The sequence below is a fragment of the Podarcis bocagei genome (genome assembly GCF_964188305.1).
Source record: "Podarcis bocagei genome assembly, chromosome: 1".
Lineage (NCBI taxonomy): Eukaryota > Metazoa > Chordata > Lepidosauria > Squamata > Lacertidae > Podarcis > Podarcis bocagei.
In genome coordinates this window covers 40,093,192-40,115,870 of record NC_138125.1, presented here as the reverse complement: position 1 = coordinate 40,115,870, position 22,679 = coordinate 40,093,192, and the positions used below count along the sequence as shown (strand labels likewise).

The 22,679-nt window shown below is 43.4% G+C and overlaps 2 long non-coding RNA genes across 3 annotated transcripts in view; both read left to right on the top strand.

Annotated features, from left to right (window-relative positions):
• The first annotated feature begins 559 nt into the window (after positions 1-559).
• The window catches only part of LOC308596337, a 646,399-nt gene continuing 624,279 nt past the window's right edge, over positions 560-22,679 (top strand). For both annotated transcript variants that reach the window (XR_014012464.1, XR_014012465.1), the window contains exons 1-2: positions 560-608; positions 1,924-2,013. This is a non-coding gene — a long non-coding RNA (uncharacterized lncRNA). The remainder of the gene's footprint in view (positions 609-1,923; positions 2,014-22,679) is intronic.
• On the top strand, positions 3,139-22,679 carry LOC308596272. The gene is made up of 3 exons (XR_014012430.1): positions 3,139-3,243; positions 21,746-21,862; positions 22,272-22,679. It is a non-coding gene; the product is annotated as an uncharacterized lncRNA (long non-coding RNA).

Below are 22,679 nucleotides of genomic sequence, written 5' to 3'. Positions count from 1 at the left end.
TGGGGTTTTTGTTTTTGTTTTTTAAAAAAACAGGTCCAAAGAAGGGTAAACCCAACTCTTGGACCCACAGCTTTGAGAAATGCAGATCTGAGGCCCTGTGCACCAAACTAGATTTTAGAGGTCCTAATACATTAACAGCCAATTGTGTGGTAAAATCTAGAATATACTGATGTGTCCTAGACTATTCTAATATATCATGTGGTATGAATAAACCTTTAGAAGTTCATTTAGACTAGCTTTCGCTTGTAACATTTTTTTAAAGGACATATTACTATGACAGACGACAGATGTAACTTCCACCAATGCTTCCCACCCCCACACCTTGTCTAGGCCATCTTTAAGGGGTTTCCTCTTTGGACTTTATGCCAGCTGCTCATGGAACAACATTTCGCACCATGCCATGTCAGTCACGAGACTAAAGAAGATAGAAGAACTGGGCGGCCAGCCAATCAGCTGTCACCACAGTTGGCCTGGCAACTGCATGGCGAGTGGAGAAGGGAGGAAGGCAGCTTGGCTTTCTCCTCCTCCCCATGCTAATCATTCATTTTAAATTAGAACGGTAACAAAAACAATCTGTGGCAGCTCTTTATGTACCCAAGTACAAAAAGGTAAGCTTGTGTTGCGACATTTTTTGTTGCCGCTGCTCATTTTGTAGTGTATTTGTGCCTTTATTTATTGAATACAGTGGTACCTTGGGTTAAGAACTTGCTTCGTTCTGGAGGTCTGTTCTTAACCTGAAACTGTTCTTAATCTGAAGCACCACTTTAGCTAATGGGGCCTCCTGCTGCTGTGCGCCACCGGAGCACGATTTCTGTTCTCATCCTGAAGCAAAATTCTTAACCCGAGGTACTATTTCTGGGTTAGTGGAGTCTGTAACCTGAAGCGTATGTAACCTGAAGCGTATGTAGCACGAGGTACCACTGTATCTTCTTGGTGTCTGTCATCTTTTAAAATGGGAAGCTTTCAGGTAGCCATAATAATAACTGTGCCTCATAGGCATTTGGTGAAGGTGAAACCCTTCAAAGTGCTTAGCTGTTGGCATTATAAATGTTAAACATGAAGTTTGCGAGGAAGATTTACACAGTATGTGGAAGCTTCAGGTCAATCTGTCCATCCAGAATTGGTATACATATTCCAGTAATAGTCCATATGGAGCATCAATGCAACTTATCAGGATGTGGCTGGGGAAGGGCAGGACATTTCTGAGGTTGGGACTGCATGGGCATAACAATAGGAATGCCACTGGTGTGCCCACAGTGCCCAGATCCCACCAAAACCCCAACCCCAGCCCTGTCCAGGTAAGCTGCAGTGATGAGGTGATGGAAGGGGGCTCTGCCTCAACACACAGGCTGCTACTAGTATATTCCCTGCCTGTTTTCTCTGCCCATTTTCCCTCCTATTTTAGATTTTGTGGTTTTGTTGTGTTCACTCAAGACCTTGGGAACTGTTTGGACTTATTTGCTGATGGGAGAAAGTTGTTGCATGAACTGGATGGAAGCATAGGATGGCTGCTTGCAGTATAATCAGGTGCAGCCTTCCCTAACTTGGAGGCTTCCATTTCCTAATACAGTCATACCTTGGATCCCGAATGCCTTGCAAGTTGAACGTTTTGACTCCCGAACGCTGCAAACCCAGAAGTGAGTGTTCAGATTTGCAAACGTTCTTTGGAACCTGAACATCCAATGGGGCTTCCGGGGTTTCAGATTGGCTGCAGGAGCTTCCTGCAGCCAATCAGAAGCCACACTTTGGTTTCTGAACATTTTGGAAGTTGAATGGACTTCTGGAACAGATTTCGTTCAACTTCCAAGGTACAACTGGAATCTGTAACATAAAATTGACATTTTTTTTGGAGTTGCCATGTCTTCTTTAATTCTCTATTTCTTTCTACATATAAACTTACATTTATTTCATCTTCAAACCAAGCTTTCTTTAATGTTTCTCCTGTGGGAGCACTTGTGATGATGAAGAACATTATTTGTCATGAGCTGGAATGAATGCCAGGCACAGTCTCAGGTAAATATGAAAAACGACACCTTTGAACCATCTGTGTTATTTTTATCAGTTCTATGATGGAATATTGCAAAGATAGGTCCTCTCTCAACTCTCATTTATGTTGTCAGATAGGGTCAAACCTGATGTAGAAGCAGTAATTAGATAGAACCTTGTGCACAGTTATGCAGGAATCCTAAAATCACATACACATGCAAGCTCAAAGATGGCCTTTATGTATACCAAAGCTTTACATAGCAGCCCTTAAAGTATTTTCATTATGCCAAGTGGAGCAGAACTGTGAAACTCTAAATTACTGGGTGACAAAACAGGCACAATTGTGGCAACAAATTTTCAGCTGGACCACCCAAATGGATCTTAGGATGCCATGCTGCTAGACCAGAAGCCCACAACCCCATCCTGGCCCCATTGTATGCTGTGCAGTGGCAATCATTCGTCACAACATCTATAGTTATAGCAGGAAAGGGCTGGAGTTCAGTGGTAGAAAACATCCAGTGCCTATAGAAGATCCAAGGTTCAATCTCTGGTCTCTCCAGGTAGGAATGAAAAAAGATTTCCATCTGAAACTCTGGAGAGCTGTTGCCTATTGATGTAGATACTTCCGAACTCGATGGACCAGTGGCGTAAAGCAATGTCCTATGGTCCAGCATTAAGCCTAGATTGATGGAAAGGTCCAAGGACATCACCAGGATCTTAGATCAGGGTCGGGGAACCTTTTGCTGGGCTCCGTTTTCCCTTCCCCCTGACCATTAGACATGTTGGGTGGAGCTAATGGGAGTTGGAACTGAAGTTCAAAACATCTGGAGCATTAAAGGGTCTCCACTCCTGCCTTAACCAAGTGTTGGAACCCTCCAATGTATTCATGTTTGGAAGTAAGTAGTATTTGTTTTAGTAGTACTTACCTTTCTAAGTTTATGATTGTATCCATAAACTCACTCCTATATGCTACAACTGTGGGGTGCAATGGGGAGAAGGGAGGAGAAAACCAGAGTGTGCAACCAGACCACTGACCTATCAGTTTTCAGAAATTTAATTTCAGAAGTGTTTACAGTCGAGGGGTAGCTGGCCAGGCATGTATACAGTTTACAGGCACTCATTTCATTATTTCGCCTTGAAAAATATATTCTCCTTTTCTACAACAAAATGGCACTTATTTCCAAATGAATGTGTTCCGCATTAGGACAGCAGAAGCAAGCCCCATTTTGTTCCTGTGGTCATGATGGGTGCTATGATGTAAGTGAATTTACAATGTGCAACTTCAGATGGTCAGAGTATTTCTCTTTCTATCAGGGCTGGCAACTTTGGTTTGTTTGTTTTTGTGCTCTGATGTATCAGGAATGCAGAAGAAGGGAATAAGGATGTAAAGCAGGGAATGGGGAGGGGGAGGGGAGGGATATGTCAGGTGTGTGATTCACAACTGAAGCAGCATGCGTGGCCATCTAAAATCTCGCAGCTGCACCATTGCATTCACTCAAGTGTAGGTCATACTGTGTTCAGTGGCACTTACTCCCAGATAAGAGTTCATTGGATTGCAGCATTATGCTTAGAGATGGCAATTTGCCCAAAGTCACTCTATGACCCCTCCAGCCACTGCTCTGACTCCTCAGCCCACAGCAACAGGACTCCTTCTACCTGTTACGTACAGACTAGATATCAGGGTAAGCTGCTCTTTTTGAAAGTACTACAGACTATCCCACAGAGTCTAAACTATGAAGGGAACACATTGCTAAATAAGTCCTAATGCATTTCTAATTGCATTTCTACGCAGAAGAGAACACTCATAGAGTAAGCAATTTGGTTTCTTGGTTTTTTAAAAGATATTTGCGAAGTACATTGCTGGTACTTCCAAAACCAATTCATTTATTTTCTATCTGGACAATGTAACACTGCTGCATGTCAAAGACTTCTGCATATCCTGTGAAGGATGGATATCAGGAGGGGGTCCTACCTTGGACAGAATTAGCAAGGAAATGGCGGCTGGCAGGGACAGGGGTAAAGAGACAGAGAATGGTATATGCTAGATGAACTTGGAATATTGGATGCTGTGCTTTGGACTAATCATTTGGGACATGTCAAGTTCATCAATTCAGATTACATCTAGCTCTTAAACATGAGTTGGTCCCTCTAGCGGTGCTGTCAGACTAATAGCAATGCTAAGAAAGATCTCTTCCCTTCAGAGATAAAGCAAGCAATATCAGGCAGAGCAGAACTTTTTGCCCCTCCTTCCTGCATGACGCTGAATTCCATTCTCAGCTCCTTTAGCAGGATTAACCCTTAGCTTACTAAGGAAGAGATATGGTGTGCAGTGCTTGGGCTTTTCTTCTGCTCAGTATTAATTTCCTCCATAAAGTATTTTTTTCTAAACAGAGTCAAACCATACTGCTATGAGTATTAGCAGGGTTGCCATTTGGCTGTTTTTGAGCGATGCATGACTGCCTCATGACTTTCAAAGGAGCTCACATTTGGCATCAAGAAATGGGCAATTGAAAGTGCAGCACAATTCTAGATGTGTCTTTCCAGGGGTATGAGATGACTCTCAGGGTCCCTTCCAGCTCTTCAATTCTATGACTCTAGGATTTCAGTGAAGGTTGCAAACTAACTCGAAGAAATAAAATTTTACCCAGCTCTTTGTTGAGGAGCTTGCGGTGGTATACACTCCCTTGAAGCAGCCCTGTGAGGAGAGTAAATGGCTGACTTTACCACACAAGACAACTCCCTCAAAAGTATCTCAGCCTTTAAATTGGAGCCTTATACTAGACCTTCACAACAACAAAGCTATGTTCACAGGTGCATCTGCCACTTATAAGTTTTGAATCCAGATATCTCCCCCCCAACCTTTATCAGAACACAACACAGCTGTTTTACTATGTTTACAAATGTTACCACAATGACCACAACTGCCTTTTCCTTTAAATTTGATATTTGGCTTTGAAATAACACACATAATCTAGATAAAGGTTCTTACAAATGATTGTTATTGACTGCTTTGGGGGAGTATCCAGTTGTTATTTACGGTAGTTTATAGAATTTTTTTACAAACTTTCTCACAATTGTTTCCCTAAATATGTGCAAAGAAAAGGTCACAAGTGCACCTTAATCCGCTTATCTTCCTTTCCCCTATCTTCATAGTCCTGATACACTCAATCCAAGCACTGTCTATCTGGCTTTACATTTAAAGTAACTACCTCAAAATAGAAAGAACCCTCCAATGTCTGAGGGCATTAATCATACATCGCTGCTGGCATCCATTCCATTGCAAAAGGATGGAACATTGCTAATGGCCCTGTCTCTGATCTTTGCTTTCATTACAAGAACTTCTGGGCTGTAGATGTTCCTTGTCTATCTTTAACAATTTCTAAACATATCCTCCTACATAACTGCTAGCTACAAGCTATGAGTACGATCCAGCTGAAGTCAAGCACTCTTTGGTCCCATTGAAGAGGTTCAGTTACTTGGTTAACTTATGTTAACCACACAGGGAAAGGTTGTAGCTCAGTTGTGGAGCATCACCTACACTATGCATGCAGAAGGTCCCAGGTTCATTCCCTGCCATTTCCAAGTAGGTTTGGGAGAGACCTCTGTCTATAATACCAGAAGGTCGTTGTCAGTGCATGTGGACAATACTGAGGTGGATGGACTATGGGTCTAAGGCGTTTTTCTGTGTCTCTATTGAACACAGTGTCACTTTAAAGTGCCTAAATTTTACTCAATCATGCTCCGTGATTCTAAGGCTGAAAGGCACTGCTTATGGTACATTTTATACTCAATTACTTTTCAAAGCGAGAAGCATTGCCTCAGCAAAGGGTGGAGCATGGGTACACAAAAACTGCTCATGATAAAGGTAAAGGTAAAGGACCCCTGGACGGTTAAGTCCAGTCAAAGGCAACTATGGAGTTGTGGTGCTCATCTCGCTTTTCAGGCTGAGGGAGCCGACGTTTGTCCACAGACAGCTTTCCAGGTCATGTGGTCAGCACGACTAAACTGCTTCTGGCACAACACAACACCGTGACGGAAACCAGAGTGCACGGAAACACCATTTACCTTCCTGCCACAGCGGTATCCATTTCTCTACTTGCACTAGTGTGCTTTTGAACTGCTAGGTTGGCAGAAGCTGGGACACAGCATTGGGAGCTCACCCCTTTGCATGGATATGAACCGCCGACCTTCTGATCAGCAAGCCCAGGAGGCTCAGTGGTTTATACCACAGCGCCACCCGCTCCATGCTCATGACAAAGAGGGCCAAGTGTACAATAGTAATGAAACATGTTGTACCTTAAAAAAGCACTGGTGAAATGTGCATATTTCAGACATAGGAAACGCCAACACAAAGAATTTGGGGACGTATCAGCATAATCTGGAAAGCAACGGAAGTGGCATTTGTGCATATAAATAGGTGTTTTCACCTCCAGAAGCATTCCTCCCTCACCTCTGAAAAAGGTCCTCCGTAAAGTCAGGGGTCATTCCGGAATGGCACCCTGCGAAATGCAAGGGTCTGGCTCTGGAAGGGAATATTGCCTTCTGCATCTTTTGCACAGGTGGAAGGAGGGATCCTGCCTTATTTTTAAAGTTCCTAAAAATAGTTAAGTGTTGTAGAATAATAAGGAAAAACCAAATGGTCCTCCCTGCAGTCTCTGCATGCCAATAACACCAGTGTGACAGGCACAGCGTGAGTTACAATCTTAAGATTCATTACAGGGCTCCTTTTCATCAGGCACCAAACTGGAGTAGTGTGTTGCAGAAAGCTTAGTGTGTGTGCAGCCACTAGACATTTGCTCCTGCTGCTTAAAATAGAACGTCTAACTGCGATGGATTAATCTTCCTTTGGCTCTGGTTTTGCTTAGATTACTGTAGCTGCTACTGTCTGAAATACCGCTGTACAATACAAGTATTTCACATAAGTCACTTAACATACTCTCTGCAAAGACCATGTATCTCCCCTGAATGTGCCAACCTTATATATCTATCTATCTATATGACAGAGGAGGAGGTTCAGCTGTGTTTTGTAACAATTACATTAAGCATTTTCAAGGTCAGATCCACAGTCCAGCTAAGATGAAATAGTAGGATTTTAAGCCATTGTAGTCCTATTGACGTTAATGGGACTAAATTGGTTTAAGTGCAGAGACTTCAGCATAATAATTGGGAATGTGGATTGATCTTGTTAGTTGCCTCCATTAAATTAAAGCTTTATGTCAGATAATGGCATTATACAAAACAAACAAACAAACACCCGAAGAACATTAACCTGCAGTCATGGAATCTTCTTTTTCTATGCATTGCAGACCTGGTGGTTTTCCCAAAGTGCTTTGAGTCTTTTGAATTGTGCTGAATTTTAGTGGTTGGTGATAAACTGATAGTGGTTTGAGCAGGGTCAGGAACTTGTGGACCTCCAGACATTGTTGGACTGCACCTCCCATAACTCCTGACTATTGGCCATGTCGGCTGGAGATGATGGAAGACAGATATAAATTACAGCTGAGAGGCCTTTAAAGAATCTCTTCTTAAATCATCTCAGTTTAGGGTTGAGCAGTGATGTGGCAAAGTTTGCGGATGACACCAGATTGTGCAGAGTGGTGAGGAAAAAAAGTGATTGTGAGGAGTTCCAAAAGGATCTCTCAAAACTTGGTAAATGGGCATTAAAATGGCAGATGTGATTCAATGTAAACATGTGTAAATAACAACAACAACAACAACAACAACAACAACAACAACAACAACAAATTATTCCTATACCCTACCCATCTGGTCAGGCCTCCCTAGCCACTCTGGGTGGCTTCCAACAGAATATTAAAAACACAATAAAACATCAAACACCAAAAACTTCCCTAAACTGCCTTCAGATGTCTTCAAAAAGTCAGATAGTTGTTTATTTCCTTGACATCTGATGGGAGGGCGTTCCACAGGCGGGTGCCACTACCGAGAAGGCCCTCTGCCTGGTTCCCTGTAACCTCACTTCTCACAATGAGGAAACCGCCAGAAGGCCCACGGCACTGGACCTCAGTGTCTGGGCAAAACGATCAGGGTGGAGATGCTCCTTCAGGTATACTAGGCCAAGTAAATTTGAGCAAAATATTCCCAACTTCACTATACTCTTATGGGGTCTGAACTGGTGGTGAAGGAAACAGATCTTGTGTATGGCTCAATGAAACTGTCAAACCAGTGTGTGTCAGCTGCAAAAAAGATAAATTCCAGGGATTATTGGGAAGCTTACATTCTCTTAGTGACAACACTAGAACCTGGGGTCTTCGAAAGAAGCTGAAGGTTGGAAGATGTACTTCTTCGGCCAGCACATAGTTAATTTTTAAACCTATCCAGTTATTTATGCATTGTTGTTGTTGTGTTTTAAAACCATTTTAGCTGCCTCCATTATATGTTTGTAAATTACCTTGATACACATGTAGATTCAGTTGTAGTAGCAGTAGAAGTATTAATAAATTCACAAGCACACGATAGAGTAATGACCAACTTAGATGACTTTAAAAGGGGATTAGGAAAAAAATCATGGAGCTTAAGGCTGCCCATGGCTTCTAGCCATGATGATTGTGTATTACCTCCAGTAGGAAGGCCAGTATGCCTCTGAATGCTAGATTCGGTGGAGCCCAACTGGGGAGGATGCTGTTGCGCTCATGTCCTGCTTGCAGGTTTCCTATAGGTATCTGGTTGGCCACAGTGAGGGCAGGATGCTGGACTAGATGAGCATTTGGGTTGGTCCAGCAGGGCTTTTCTGAAGAGCCCATGGGCAATGTTCAACTAGTTCAGCCCACCAGGGCAAGGATTTCTGCTTCCCCTCTCTTCTCCCCCTGCACATACTTGGCACTCTCATCAGATATACAACAGAGGGCTGGAAGAGCCCGAGAACAGGAAGGAGGGAAGAGAGGGAGAGAACATTCCCTTGTGCAAGCAGAAATACCTGCGCTGTCCGTGCAGCTCTACTTTGGATACAACCCAAGGGGAGTCATGTAGCAGGGGCAAAGGTGGCAAATGCTCTCGCCTTATTTATATATATATAAAAATCAGGGTCAGACCTTATTTTCTAAGAAATGCTGCCTAAATTATGTCCAGAAGTATCACTTAGCTTGCATTGGCTCTGGCATCTTCTGATTACAGTATATAATGGGATTTCCTCCCCCGCCCTTCTTTTTGCAAATGCTAATAGTTTTGTTAGTGAAAGTGCTGGACTTCTCTCCAATCTAGCTCTGATGCTAGATTACTAAGCAATAACAAGGAAAAAGTAAACAGGGGATTTGCTGATGAATTGGGCCATTGGCCAAAAATAGTACTACATTAAGAGTAAACCTAGTTACTATAGCAACAGAAAGGGAGGGGATGTACCCGAAAGCTAGGGCAGGGTGACGAGACACTTGGAAAGTGCAGAAGCAATAGGGGCACAGGAAATAACCAAAATAAAGAGTGTGTGATCAACAAAATAATATATTTCCCCCCGCCCAAGAAGGCCAGAATATGTATTCTCTATTCACCGTTCATGGAATCGTTAAGCTGATTTGTGCAGCTTTGCAATCAAAAGCCCGGGAATTGAATCAATTCCCTCAAGGTAGACAATAAGTTATGCATGTCATCTTTAAGACCTGGTCCAGAAGCAGGTACAAGCGATAAATTATATAAGACAAATTGTATCTGGGAACATATAACACAAGCTGGCAGAACACAACATGTTTTTTGTAATCCAGGTGTAACCTTAGAAAATGTCATCCCAGATGTTCAGGGATTAGTGGACTCAGGGCTAATTCAAAGAACAGTCTGCATATAATTTAGCATTTGGCAGAGCAAAGGTGCACCAATTTATTGTATATGTGCTTATTTATTTATAATCTGTTTTTCTAAACACAGCTGGAGGTATGAATCTGCAAAACCTGGGGCATCCTCTTGTGTGAGAGGATGTGACATGCAGGCTGTTGAATCCAAACCCAGAAGTTTAAACTTAATTAAACCAAAGTGTAAATGGAGCTTTCTGGACATTGTGAACTGTGCAGTTCAGTCGAAACAAGGCAGTAATACACTTGATGAAAGAGTAGCAAAAAACTACTGGAGAAGTGAACATAAACAAAGGCACATTGAATAACCACATAGCACAGAGCTCAGTATAATAATAATAATAATTTTATTTATTCTAGTCATACCCCACCCATCTGACTAGGTTGCCCCAGCCACTCTGGGCAGTTTCCAGCATATACAAAAACATAATAAAACATTAAACATTAAAAAGTTCCCTAAACAGAGCTGCCTTCAGATGTCTTCTAAAGCTTGTATAGTTACTTATTTCCTTGATATCTGATGGGAGGGCGTTCCAAAGGGTAGGCACCACCACCGAGAAGGCCTCGTGAGAAGTCTTGTCACCTTCAGTGCCATTTGGGCATCACAGGCTTCCAGTAAGATAAACAATACACAGTGGCAATCTGTGGGCCAAAGGCAGTGCTCCCCCCCCGGGGTACTCAAGGGTACGCAGTACTGGCACCTATTTTTCTAGAAGGTAATGTTCATACTCATTCTATGTGTGCCCTGCCATGTTGAAATGCACTAATCAGGAGCAAAACCTATAGCATTAGCCTGCCATGGTATGCCTTTTTTGGTTATCAGTTGCTGGCATGCTATATATGCTTGACCATGAGGTAGTGGACCAGGGTCGTGAGGGGTGAAAGACCTGTTACTATTTCTGTTCTAGGATCCCTGCAGGGTCCCTGTCTCCAGTGTCCTAAAAGCACTCAATCAGCATGAAAGGGAAGCTTTTTAGCCACTTCATGCTCCAAGCTAAACATTTAGGAACACACACACACACACACACACACACACACAGAGAGAGAGAGAGAGAGAGAGAGAGAGAGAGAGAGAGAGAGAGAGAGAGAGACAAAATAAGGTCCTTCAGTTTCAACAGACTGGTGTGCAAGTTCTGTCACCTGCAATGGAACTACACAGAAAACATAACTTAAGTCACTCCCAAAGAAGATACTGGAGGAATCTTTGCATGAGTTAATACTTTTTAAAAATCCTTTCTGAGCTGTATGGTATCTTTGTCTTTCTGTCCTTCCAGGCTGTGATGCTGCATAGTACACATTTGTGATTCTTTGTTTTCTTTCTTTTATTAGGTTTGCAATTTTAAAAAACAACAAAACTCTCTCTCTCTCTCTCTCTCTCTCTCTCTCTCTCTCTCTCTCTCTCTCTCTCACACACACACACACACACACACACACACACACACACACACACACTCCAAAACATTTACCATGTATGTGCACAGAAAATAGTAGATCTGAAAGGCAAAATAAGGAGATCTGCATTTATCTTTGCAAAATTGCTATTATTCTATAATTATAAGATTATTATATAATCTTAGAAAGTTGTCTATGCTTAGAAGGGGCATGCATTTGAGTGGGAGTAGTTGTAACTGTTATGAAGGGAACCTGCACTTATGAATTTTCCACTACCCTACTGCATATGTACACTGGCCGATGAATGTAACATGCACACTTAAACAAATAAAGGGTATGTGTGGAATGTTTGCATGAGTAAATGCTTTCCTTTCAGCACACATAATATATAAAGCGGGCTTTGTGCAACGTGTAAGCAAGACAATGAAAAGAAAGAAAGGAAAAATGGAAGGAAGGAAGGAAGGAAGGAAGGAAGGAAGGAAGGAAGGAAGAATGGAAGAATTTCATGGGAAGATATATAGTGGTCCCAAAGCTCCTAATGTCTTGGCAGCAGTGACTTTTTATTTAAATATGAAATGTCACCTTTCCTTCCATTTAAAATTATTCCTAGTGACTTCACATCCCTGCCTTCACTTGCAAGCACTTTGTCCTCTTGGAGCTGCAAGCATCTCCCGGAGCTCATTCTGCCTCTTTGCACCACTGCAGCCCAACAGCTGAACTCATTTGTAACAAGCTCCTATTTTCCAGTTTGATGTTGCGCTTGAATATTCCCCCTGGCATCTCCGCAGGCACAGCCTGCGTTCTATGATCTGAGCTGCAGAGTTTTTCCACTAGCATAATAACATGCAAAGTATGGTCTGGCGGGTGTCTTGACTTCACCCGTGAGCCTGGAAATGTGATTGATGCACACACACAGCTGAGGTGGGGATTAATTTGTCAACCTGTGCTGAGAAACGTCTACAGTGCACCATGGAATAGCTTGCCAGAGACAGGAGGGTGAGGCTTTCCCTGGGCCACAGCAAAATGTATCTGCTATGGCAATAAATAGCTCTAATACTCTCACTATGACGTTCATCTCATTCCCACAGAATGGCTGTTATTAATTATTGTGTATTAAACACCAACTGTGTGCTTGACCCTGTAAAAGAAATGTTCTTTGCCAAAGGAGCTTATTAGCAAAGGAAATACATAGCCAGCACACACAGAGGGAAATTTTAGCTTTTGTCATCTAAGGCATAGTAAAAGCAGCCTTTGGGTGGAATTCAACAGTGCGCTAATAATATTGTTCTGTCAGCACAAGCATTTCCATTTGCCAGACAAAACCATCTCCCCACTCCTCTCCTGCATGCTGTTTGGGGGTTCTCCTGACCCTCCAAACTGGATTTGGAGGAGGTCGGTGGGAGAGGAGAGGAGGAAAAATTCTTTTCCTCTAGTGCAGGTCCTTGGGCTGGCTTCCATTAGCCCACCTGGTTAGCTGAATTGAGCAGTTTGTGTGGGAAAGCTGGGCTGCCCAGGGATTGGGACAAACCATTGCCATATCCAATATGCACCAAAGAGCAAGTGTTTCTGGCTATAGGACCCATATGATGTGTTTCATTGGTGCAACACCTTCTTGGTGGGGAGGCATTTCTCAAGGGGCAGTCAATGTCCTTGCACATACAAAACTTTAATGGCATCTTTCTGAATTGCTAGCTGATTGTGCAGGTGGAGCTTCACATGGTTCAGTGCTCTTCTGTGATACTCCACCTGCAGAGTAAAGTGATACAGTTCAGGAGAACATATAACACCTGGACCTCTGCATTTGTAAACAAGGCATAATTTGACACTGTGGACTCCTCCTCCAGTACAACCTCTTCTTTCTTATTTATTTATTTGTTGAATTAGTTTACTGCTCTTCATCTGAAGATCTCAGTGTGTTTCACAGAATGAAAATACAAGATAAAAGCACAAAATACATAATAAAAACAAGAACAAAACAATACCCCCGGCCACAAACACATTTAAAAGGACATACAGTGGTGCCCCGCAAGACGAATGCCTCGCAAGACGGAAAACTCGCTAGACGAAAGAGTTTTCCGTTTTGGAGGTGCTTCGCAAAACGAATTTCCTATGGGCTTGCTTCGCAAGACGACAATGTCTTGCGAGTTCCTGCTGGTTTTTTTCCTCCCCCCCCTTTTCTAAGCCGCTAAGCCGCTTATCAGCTGATCCGATCAGCAGATAAGCCGCTAAAAGCCGCTAAAAGCCGCTAATAGTGCTAATCTGCTAATCTGTCAATGGGTTTGCTTCGCAAGATGAAAAAACCGCTAGACGAAGAGAATCACAGAACGGATTCTTTTCGTCTTGCGAGGCACCACTGTAGGATGTTAATCAGCCAAAGGCTTGGTTGAAGAGGAACATTTTCACCTGGTGCCTAAAGATATATTAGGCACCAGGAGAGCCTCCCTAGGGAGAGCATCCACAAAGGGGGAGCCACTGCAGAAAAGGCCCTTTCTTGTGTTGCCACCCTCTGGATCTCTCATGGAGAATGCACACAAAGAAAGGTCTCAGATGATGCTTGCAGGGTCTGGATAGAAGGAAGGCATAGAAGGAAGGCAGTCCTTGAGGTTTTGTGGTCCTGAGCTATTTAAGGCTTTATAGGTCAAAACCAGCCCTTTGAATTGGGCCTGAAAACTAACTGACAGCCTGTGTTGTCAGGCCAGGATCAATGTAATACGCTTAAACTGTCTTGCCCTGGTGAGCAACCTGACTGGTGAATTCTGCAATAGGCAGGATGGAGAACTGGGCCACAACTAACAAAATGAATTTCAAGGGAGCTAAATGTAAAGTTCTGCTGTTAGGTAGGCAAAATAAGAAGCACATAATGGGTGACAACTGGCTTGTCAGCAGTACATGTGAAAAGGATCTGGGTGGCTGGTTTTTTTTTTTAGTATATTGCAAGCTAAATATGAGTCAGCAGTTCTGTGTGTGCAAAAAAAAGAGGCTCTCATGAGATTCTAGATGACATCAACAGAAATATGATGTTCAGATTACAAGAAGTATTGATTCCACTCTTGTTTGCTTTGGTCAGATCTCACCTGGAGTGCTGTGTCCAATGAAAGTACAAACTGGAATGTGCCCAGAGGAGGGTAACATAGATTGTGAATGGCCTAGAGACCAGTCCTGTGATGGAGGATTTCAGGAACTGGGCATGTTCAATCCAGAGACAATTAAAAGGTGATATATTAGCCATCTCCAAATATCTGAAGGGCCATTACAGTGGTACCTCGGGTTACATACGCTTCAGGTTACATACGCTTCAGGTTACACACTCCGCTAACCCAGAAATAGTGCTTCAGGTTAAGAACTTTGCTTCAGGATGAGAACAGAAATCGTGCTCTGGCGGCGCAGCAGGAGGCCCCATTAGCTAAAGTGGTGCTTCAGGTTAAGAACAGTTTCAGGTTAAGAACGGACCTCCGGAACGAATTAAGTACTTAACCCGAGGTACCACTGTACACAGATAATGGAGCAAATTTGTTTTCAGCTGCTCCAGAGAGTGGGCCCTGAATTTACAGGTTTGAAACATAGGGAATAAGATTTCAGCAAGCAATTGAAGATGGTGGACTCTCTTTGGTTAGAGGGTTTGCAGCTGAAGCTGGATGACCATCTGGCAGGGCTGTGATTTCCTGAATTCCACACTATGCCAACTCATATATGTGCATACTCAGCAGCATGCAGATACTACTATGGTTGACTAGCTTCCACACCTTAACAGCATATGTGAGTGGCCTAATTGCATAAGCAATGCCACTTCGGAAGTATGTGCTCACACTTAGTGGCCACTTCTCTTTCATGGACACACACACAAAAATCACAACTGGCATACTTCCTGTTCACAGAAGAGAAGTCACGTGTGAGCTGCGCTTGGTAGCCTTGACATTACTCTCACATTTGACCTATCTATAAACATGGGTGGGCTGGAAGGGGTACAATGAGACGGTCCTGTACAAATCTGTGTTAATAGGAGGTGGGAACATAATAATTGGCTACAAACCTGCCAGGTAGGGGGTTATCCAAAAGTCAGAAAAGAGGGCTCCATTGAGCCATGCAAGCAGCAAAATGAATAATCCTCCAACTTTGGAAAGCCACACCAAGAGCAGAAAACTGTATACAAGACATCCTGCAACTAGGAACCCATGAGAAAATTGAGCTCCAGAAACTACAAAAATTCAATTTTCCAAGATATTTGGAGTACATTTTTAGAACTCTTCACCAAGACTGAGCAAGCTAGTTTCCTGCTGATCTAGAGTGTAGGGCCATTGAATTCAAATAACAAGAAAGGAGATTCTGACTAAATATTAAGAATAACTTTCTGACAGTAAGAGCTGTTGAACAGTGGAACAGACTCCTTTGGGAGGTGGTGGACTCTCCTTCCTTTGAGATTTTTAAGCAGAGCATGGATGGCCATCTGTCCGGGATTCTTTAGTTGTGATTCTTGCATTGTAGTGTCGCGAATTCCTCGCGGCGCTTTTTAGGCGAAACACTCAGAGTCCCAGGTTTCTTTTCAGTGCAGTCTTTTTAATGTGAGCTATATACAAGTATTTACAAAAACAGTCCATACAGAGTACCTGCTCCTTAAGGCAAATGAATACTCTCCGCCACAGGACCACCACACCACAGCACAACCACCACGATTACTGTTGAACAGGCTTTCCTTTTTAAAACAGGTGATAGCCAATCACATTAATCACATTCCTGCTGAGTCACTCTGACCCAGCACTTCACAGACTATTGCATCAGCCTGTTGAAGCCTGCAGACTTACTCAGTATCCTGCGAATCCCAACATGCAGGGGATCAGACTAGGTGACCCTTCCAACTCTACAATTCTTTGAGTAATACCCACAACCAGAAGAAGTGGGAGGCACAATGCAGGGATGGAAACTTCTACAGTTGTTCATAATCATAAACTTTATTGCACTAACCAAAGGCCATGGCATCATCTAGAAACAAAACAATTGTTAAGTTGTTAACCTGGGATTCCAATGCAGATTTGACACTCATTGATCCTAACTCTTATCTGAGCATGTGAGCTTGAGCCCTGCATGGCACACCAAAGAACTGAACATCAGAAGTGAAAATGCTGCAGCTGTACAGGGTGTAGGCATGAGGGCAGATGGAGGTAGGGAGTTGGCTTGGCTGGGCTGGGAGGTAGGGAGCAGAGGGAATAAGAGAGTGTACTGTTTTATTGTAATGATGTGAAACCCCTAATAAACTATAGCTAAAAAGGGGAGAGGTTTTGGCACATACCATGCCTGTGTAAAAAAGTGATCCATCAGGAGCAACAGGCATATTTGTTGTCTGGGAGTCATGCAGGGCTAACAATGTAAAGATGGATTAATAATAATAATAATAATAATAATAATAATAATAATAATAATAATAATTTATACCCCGCCCATCTGGCTGAGTTTCCCCAGCCACTGGGCAGCTCCCAATCAAGTGTTAAAAACAGTACAGCATTAAATATTAAAAACTTCCCTGAACAGGGCTGCCTTAAGATGTCTTCTGAATGTCAGGTAGTTGTTTATCTCTTTGACATCTGATGGGAGGGCGTTCCACAGGGCGGGCGCCACTACCGAGAAGGCCCTTTGTCTGGTTCCCTGTAGCCTCACTTCTCGCAATGAGGGAACCACCAGAAGGCCCTCGGCGCTGGATCTCAGTGTCTGAACGATGGGGGTGGAGACGCTCCTTCAGGTATACAGGACCAAGGCCGTTTAGGGCTTTAAAAGGAATCACTTAAAAGGGAAGGTGGAAGGGAAACTTGTTCAGGTAAGGCTTAATAACGGAGGAAAAAACTGGGGAAAGCAGAAAGGATTTAAGTTATACAAAGGAGAAGAGGACTGGGCAAAAAACACTGTGATGCTTGGGATTCACTTGAGTGCCATTTAAAGATCCAACAAGAGAAACCTTATGATGAGTAGGAGTCCTGACCTTTCTCAGAAGCGAGGGATGTGTCAGGTGCACTCTGAGATAAGAGCATGCTCCAAGATCTGGAGGGTTCTCTTTGCAAAGGAAAACTTTACACTGAAGCTAGGTCTTCTGATATTACACTGCTCATGTCTGTAGGCAAGGGGTTTTCTGGGTTACTGGGAGTGCTTGTACAAGTAAAAAAAAAGTATCTGAATTGTCCTTTTTAGTAGACAAATAGGCTTGGTCCAGAGTCACCAGTATTAGGTGAATATAGTTTGAAAAATAAATAGATGATAGGCTTTATTGTGGTACTGTGTGTGGTCCAGAGGGCCATGCAACAATACTGGGAATGAAGGTGGGCTCTCAAAAAGGCAGTACTTAGTAAACAGTGTCCTGAGCCTATAGCCATCTTAAAGCGAGTACACCCTTTTCAGTAAGTCTGTGTGGTGTAGTGGATAAAGCATGGCTTAGGGCCAGGAAGTCTGGTGTTCAAACTCCTACTCATTCATGAAGTTCACTGGGTGACTGTAGGCCTGTTATTCTCTCAGCCTAATCTACCTCTAATCTACAGGGTAGTTCCAGTTACAGATAGGTAGCCGTGTTGGTCTGCCATAGTCAAAATAAAAAAATTCCTTCCAGTAGCACCTTAAAGACCAACTAAGTTAGTTCTTGGTATGAGCTTTTGTGTGCATGCACACTTCTTCAGATACATACGTGTATCTGAAGAAGTGTGCATGCACACGAAAGCTCATACCAAGAACTAACTTAGTTGGTCTTTAAGGTGCTACTGGAAGGAATTTTTTTATTTTGACTACAGGGTAGTTGTGAGGGTAAAATGAAGGGGTGGGAAATGACCATAGATGGTACCCTGAGCTTGCTGTGGCAGGGGTGACAGAAATAGATAACCCACCTTTATTTTATTATTGCATTATCTTCCACTTTCTCACCAGGAACCCATAATAGTATAAAACGATTATTTCTGTTACACATGTTATCATCAACCCTGTGAGGCAAGTAAGGCAGGGGGAGAGGGGGAGGGGGAGGGGGAGGGGGAGAGAGCTGGCAACAAATTTGTGAGGTAGGTGAGGCTGAGAGATTGTGACAGGCTCAAGTTCACTCCATAAACTTTTTGGCTGAGTGTGAATTTGAACCTGGGCCTCTCTGGCCTTTAACACTCTATGACCCCAGTAAGCAGAACCAGTAAGAGGCTCCCACGTCAGTGGCTGAGCCAAATTCAATTCCTGACTCTAAGCCTGATATTAGTTATCAGGAGACTACTCTATCTGATCCTGAACCGCTTCCCATGGCATCAGAACCTGTACAGACAGAGTCAGGACCCTCATGGGTGCCTTCCCCTGTGCCTGATGAACTGTGTGCCTCCCAAACCACCTTGCTAGCTCAACAGTGCATGGAGTACAAGAAAATGCCTGTACAGTGGTACCTTGGGTTAAGAACTTAATTCGTTCTGGAGGTCCATTCTTAACCTGAAACTGTTCTTAACCTGAGGTACCACTTTAGCTAATGGGGCCTCCCACTGCCGCTGCGCTGCCAGAGCACGAATTCTGTTCTCATCCTGAGCCCGGCCTTGGCTGGGGAGGGCAGGGTATAAATAAAAATTTATTATTATTATTATTATTATTATTATTATTATTATTATTATTATTATTAACCCAAGCTACTACTTCTGGGTTAGCGGAGCCTGAAGCGTCTGTAACCTGAAGCGTCTGTAACCTGAGGTACAACTGTATTCAAGTCAGAGCATTGGCCCTTTAGAAATTCTGCTTCTCAAAAAGGAAGCGGAGCTTAGGAAAGACAAACTTGGGGTCACAGACTTAGCTTGAGTGAGTTGGTGTGAGTCGCTCTCCTGGAGCTCTCCATGGTGCTGCCACACTTCACCTGCCTTGCTCCGTCGAACCAGAAGAGGACACTCTAGCTACAATGCCACACTAGCTCTCAGTGATCTTTCCCAGCCCAGCTGCTTGAAGTTATTTTTGCCGAATATGCTGAAAATGTAGCCTGGGACTGTTTTGTATGGGAAATTCAACTAACTGAATAAGCCAGCACAATAAAATGGATTATTATCACCTGTCAGAGCTGCTTCCAGATCCTAGCTCACAGAGGATCACGCTAGCCAGCGATCATTAAGTAAAAGTCTTTATTGAGTTACAGTTTCCATTCTCAAGCTGCTGCGTGCAACTCTACGTCTAATGGCTAGATCGGCGAAGCTCCGTCTGAGTCTCCGCCCCTTGTGCACCAACTTAATATCCTAGCCCTGCTCCACCTTTTCCGCCTGACTGTTCTCCTCTGGGTCCCTCTGCCCCCCGGGGTCTCTTCCTTCCTGGATTCTTCTGACGCCGACCCCCCGGACCCTCCTGTCTCCTTGCGCCGGGCTTTAGGACCTGGCTCTCTTTCAGGGCTGCCTACTGCGTCACTTTCCTGTGCATTTGAACTTGGCGCGCGCGCCCAACCTTCCACTTTCCGTCTGACCGTTTCTTCGCTCCCCGATGGAGGTGTGGCCACTCCTGACTCATGCCCTCCCCCCTGTTGTGAGCTGCCAGTGCTTGATCCCTGGCTCCCTTCCTCTTCCCTGCTCTCTGGCGGTGACGCTGGTCCCGATTTCCAACTGCTCTCCTCTGAGTCCCCTCTGGCTCTATCTTCCTGGGGTGCCCCCCTAGACTCCCCCCTTGCCCTGGCCACTGGTGCTCCTTTCTGTGAATCTTCTGATTCACTGGAAAGACTCGGAGATCTCGGGTCGTCGTCATCACTCATCTTTTCTTCTGCCTCCTCCCCCTCGCTCTCTGTTTCCTCCCTTGCTCTTGCCTCTGCTCCTGAACCCCTGACATCACCAATCATCATCATCATATTTTTTAAATCAGCATCAAAGCATAATATAAATATGTTAGGTAGCCCTTCCCATTTTGTGTATTTGGGTAGGTTTTACCTAATGAGCCACGTCAGCAGAAGCCCTCATCAAGGACTTCCACTTGTGCAATGTGGCATCCCCACCCAATTGGCTCAGGGAAGGGTCAGAAAACAGACCCTCCCCGAATAGAGCACAGGGGACAGAGAGGGGGGATCATTCTGTCTAAATATTCATCATAGTGTGGCACTGAATTTTGCCCTGTGTGTTTTAAAATCAGCGCATCTCAGAAAGTAGGTTTGACTTGAATACTAACAAGTTCCATTAGAAATGGTAAATTTCCTCCATTTAATTTGCATTGGCCACTTCCTCCAAACACCACTCATTAAGCTCTGGCAACTGGGTTTCCTGGCTATGGGTGCTCCCCAAAGGCCTTGCTCTCCAGCGATGTACGAATGCTGCAGACACTGCAGATCAGCAGAGCTCACAAATTTATATGTGGAGTTTAAAAATAAATGATGTGTCAAAGTAGGGTCAGTTTCCCTGTAGGGTGTTTATGGCAAGGAAAAATAATCTCTTATCTATTGTTCATTTACTTTCAGGGAATTAGCTCTTCGGATGTTAATTCAAATAAATAAACTGAAGGTGATAATGGCCGAAATAAGTTTTCATGCTGCTTGTAAGCAAAGGGACATCGAAAAGCTGCTGTGTTCTTTTAAAAATGCATAGTTAAGGTTTTATTCAAAATGCCATTAATGTTTTAAAGAGCTGGCATACAACAAATCATATGAGACGTGCAGCTTTCAGCCTTATGAAATTTATGGACAGGCTATGTTGAAAAATGAAAGAGAAGAAAAGACAAGGAAGGCACTTAGATCTGATCTTGTTTTTGAAGCAAATGCTGTCATTACACTCTGTTTTAAATTGTAATACAGTTTTTGATGGTCTGAGATCGAGCTCCGAGAGCCTTCTGGAGGTTCTGTCACTGCGAGAAGTGAGTTTACAGGGAACCAGGCAGAGGTGCCTTCTCAGTAGTGGCAACCACCCTGTGGAACGCCCTCCCATCAGATGTCAAAGAGATAAGTAACTATACAACCTTTAGAAGACATCTGAAGGCAGCCTTATATAGGGAAGTTTTAAATGTTTAATGTTTTATTATGTTTTTGTATATGTTGGAAGCCACCCAGAGTGGCTGGGGTAACCCAATCAGACAGACAGGGTATAAGAAGTAAATTATTATTATCACTATTATATAAATCTAGGAGTAGCACTAGTATTAGCCATCTAACAGCCCTGTTCATCTCAAGCATATGCTTAGCAATGGGGGGGGGGGCATAAAAAACATCAGTTAGAGTGGTTTGATAAGAGAGATGCGTCTTGTGTTGGTTGTAAATTCAAAAAAATACAAAAAAAAATATCAAATTCTAGGTATGGCAGGTTTTACACATTTATGTACCTGCTATGTGCCAGTCCTTAAAGATTCTCTAAATATGTTTGGGCGTTTGAAGAAAGCAAGTGAGTGTGTGTGCGAGAGAGAGAGAGAGAGAGAGAGAGAGAATGAGAATTTGCAGTTTCAGTGCCTTCCCTTAATGGAATGATAGAAATGTAAGCACATTTTTTTATTAAAAAAAATTAAAAATTAATTTTAGCCCTAGGATTTGCATTTCAAATCACATAATAATGGAATAATTTATGAGCCTCCTTTAGTAGTCTGCATGGAAAAATTAAGTATTAACCACTTCCATTACTTTTATCATAATCTAGAATGGCTCACTCAAAATCACATTCCTTGGCCGCAGTGTGAAAAGCTTTCAGTGCGTGGCTGGAAGGTTGAAACGATGAAACAATTGCTGACGGGTTTCAGCATTTGTGAGATCACAAGTGAGTAGCAATGGCCAGCTCAAAACTTTTTGCTGGCTGAATAAAGGACCAGACCATGTCATTTCCCATATGCAGAAGCTGACCAGAGCAGCACTTAATTCTTACTTCAAGACTCATGAAAGTCCTATGCTATACCTGAGAGAAAGAAGCTGATTTTAAGGGATGTAGGGCACACCTGACTCTCCAGCATCCTGCTGCTGATTTGCAGCTCCCCAGCATCCGCTGCCTGAGGCAGCTGCTTCATATGACCAATGAACATTACTACCTCTAGCTGTAGCAGCAGAGCTATTGATAGCATCGTCCAGGTCTTTATGTGCAGTTATCATTTGCCTTCCTGGAACCGCTGGCTCACAAGTTACTCTGGGCCTGGAGCACATTATAAGTTTTTTGTGTTTTTTTTTGCATTTAGAAGTATATGTGCATGAAGCAGAGACATCACCTTGCCAACAAAGGTCCGTATAGTTAAAGCTATGGTTTTCCCAGTGGTGATGTATGGAAGTGAGAACTGGACCATCAAAAAGGCTGATCGCCGAAGAATTGATGCTTTTGAATTATGGTGCTGGAGGAGACTCTTGGGAGTCCCATGGACTGCAAGAAGATCAAACCTATCCATTCTGAAGGAAATCAGCCCTGAGTGCTCACTGGAAGGACAGATCCGGAAGCTGAGACTCCAATCTTTGGCCACCTCATGAGAAGAGAAGACTCCCTGGAAAAGACCCTGATGCTGGGAAAGATGGAGGGCACAAGGAAAAGGGGACGACAGAGGAAGAGATGGTTGGACAGTGTTCTCGAAGCTACCAGCATGAGTTTGACCAAA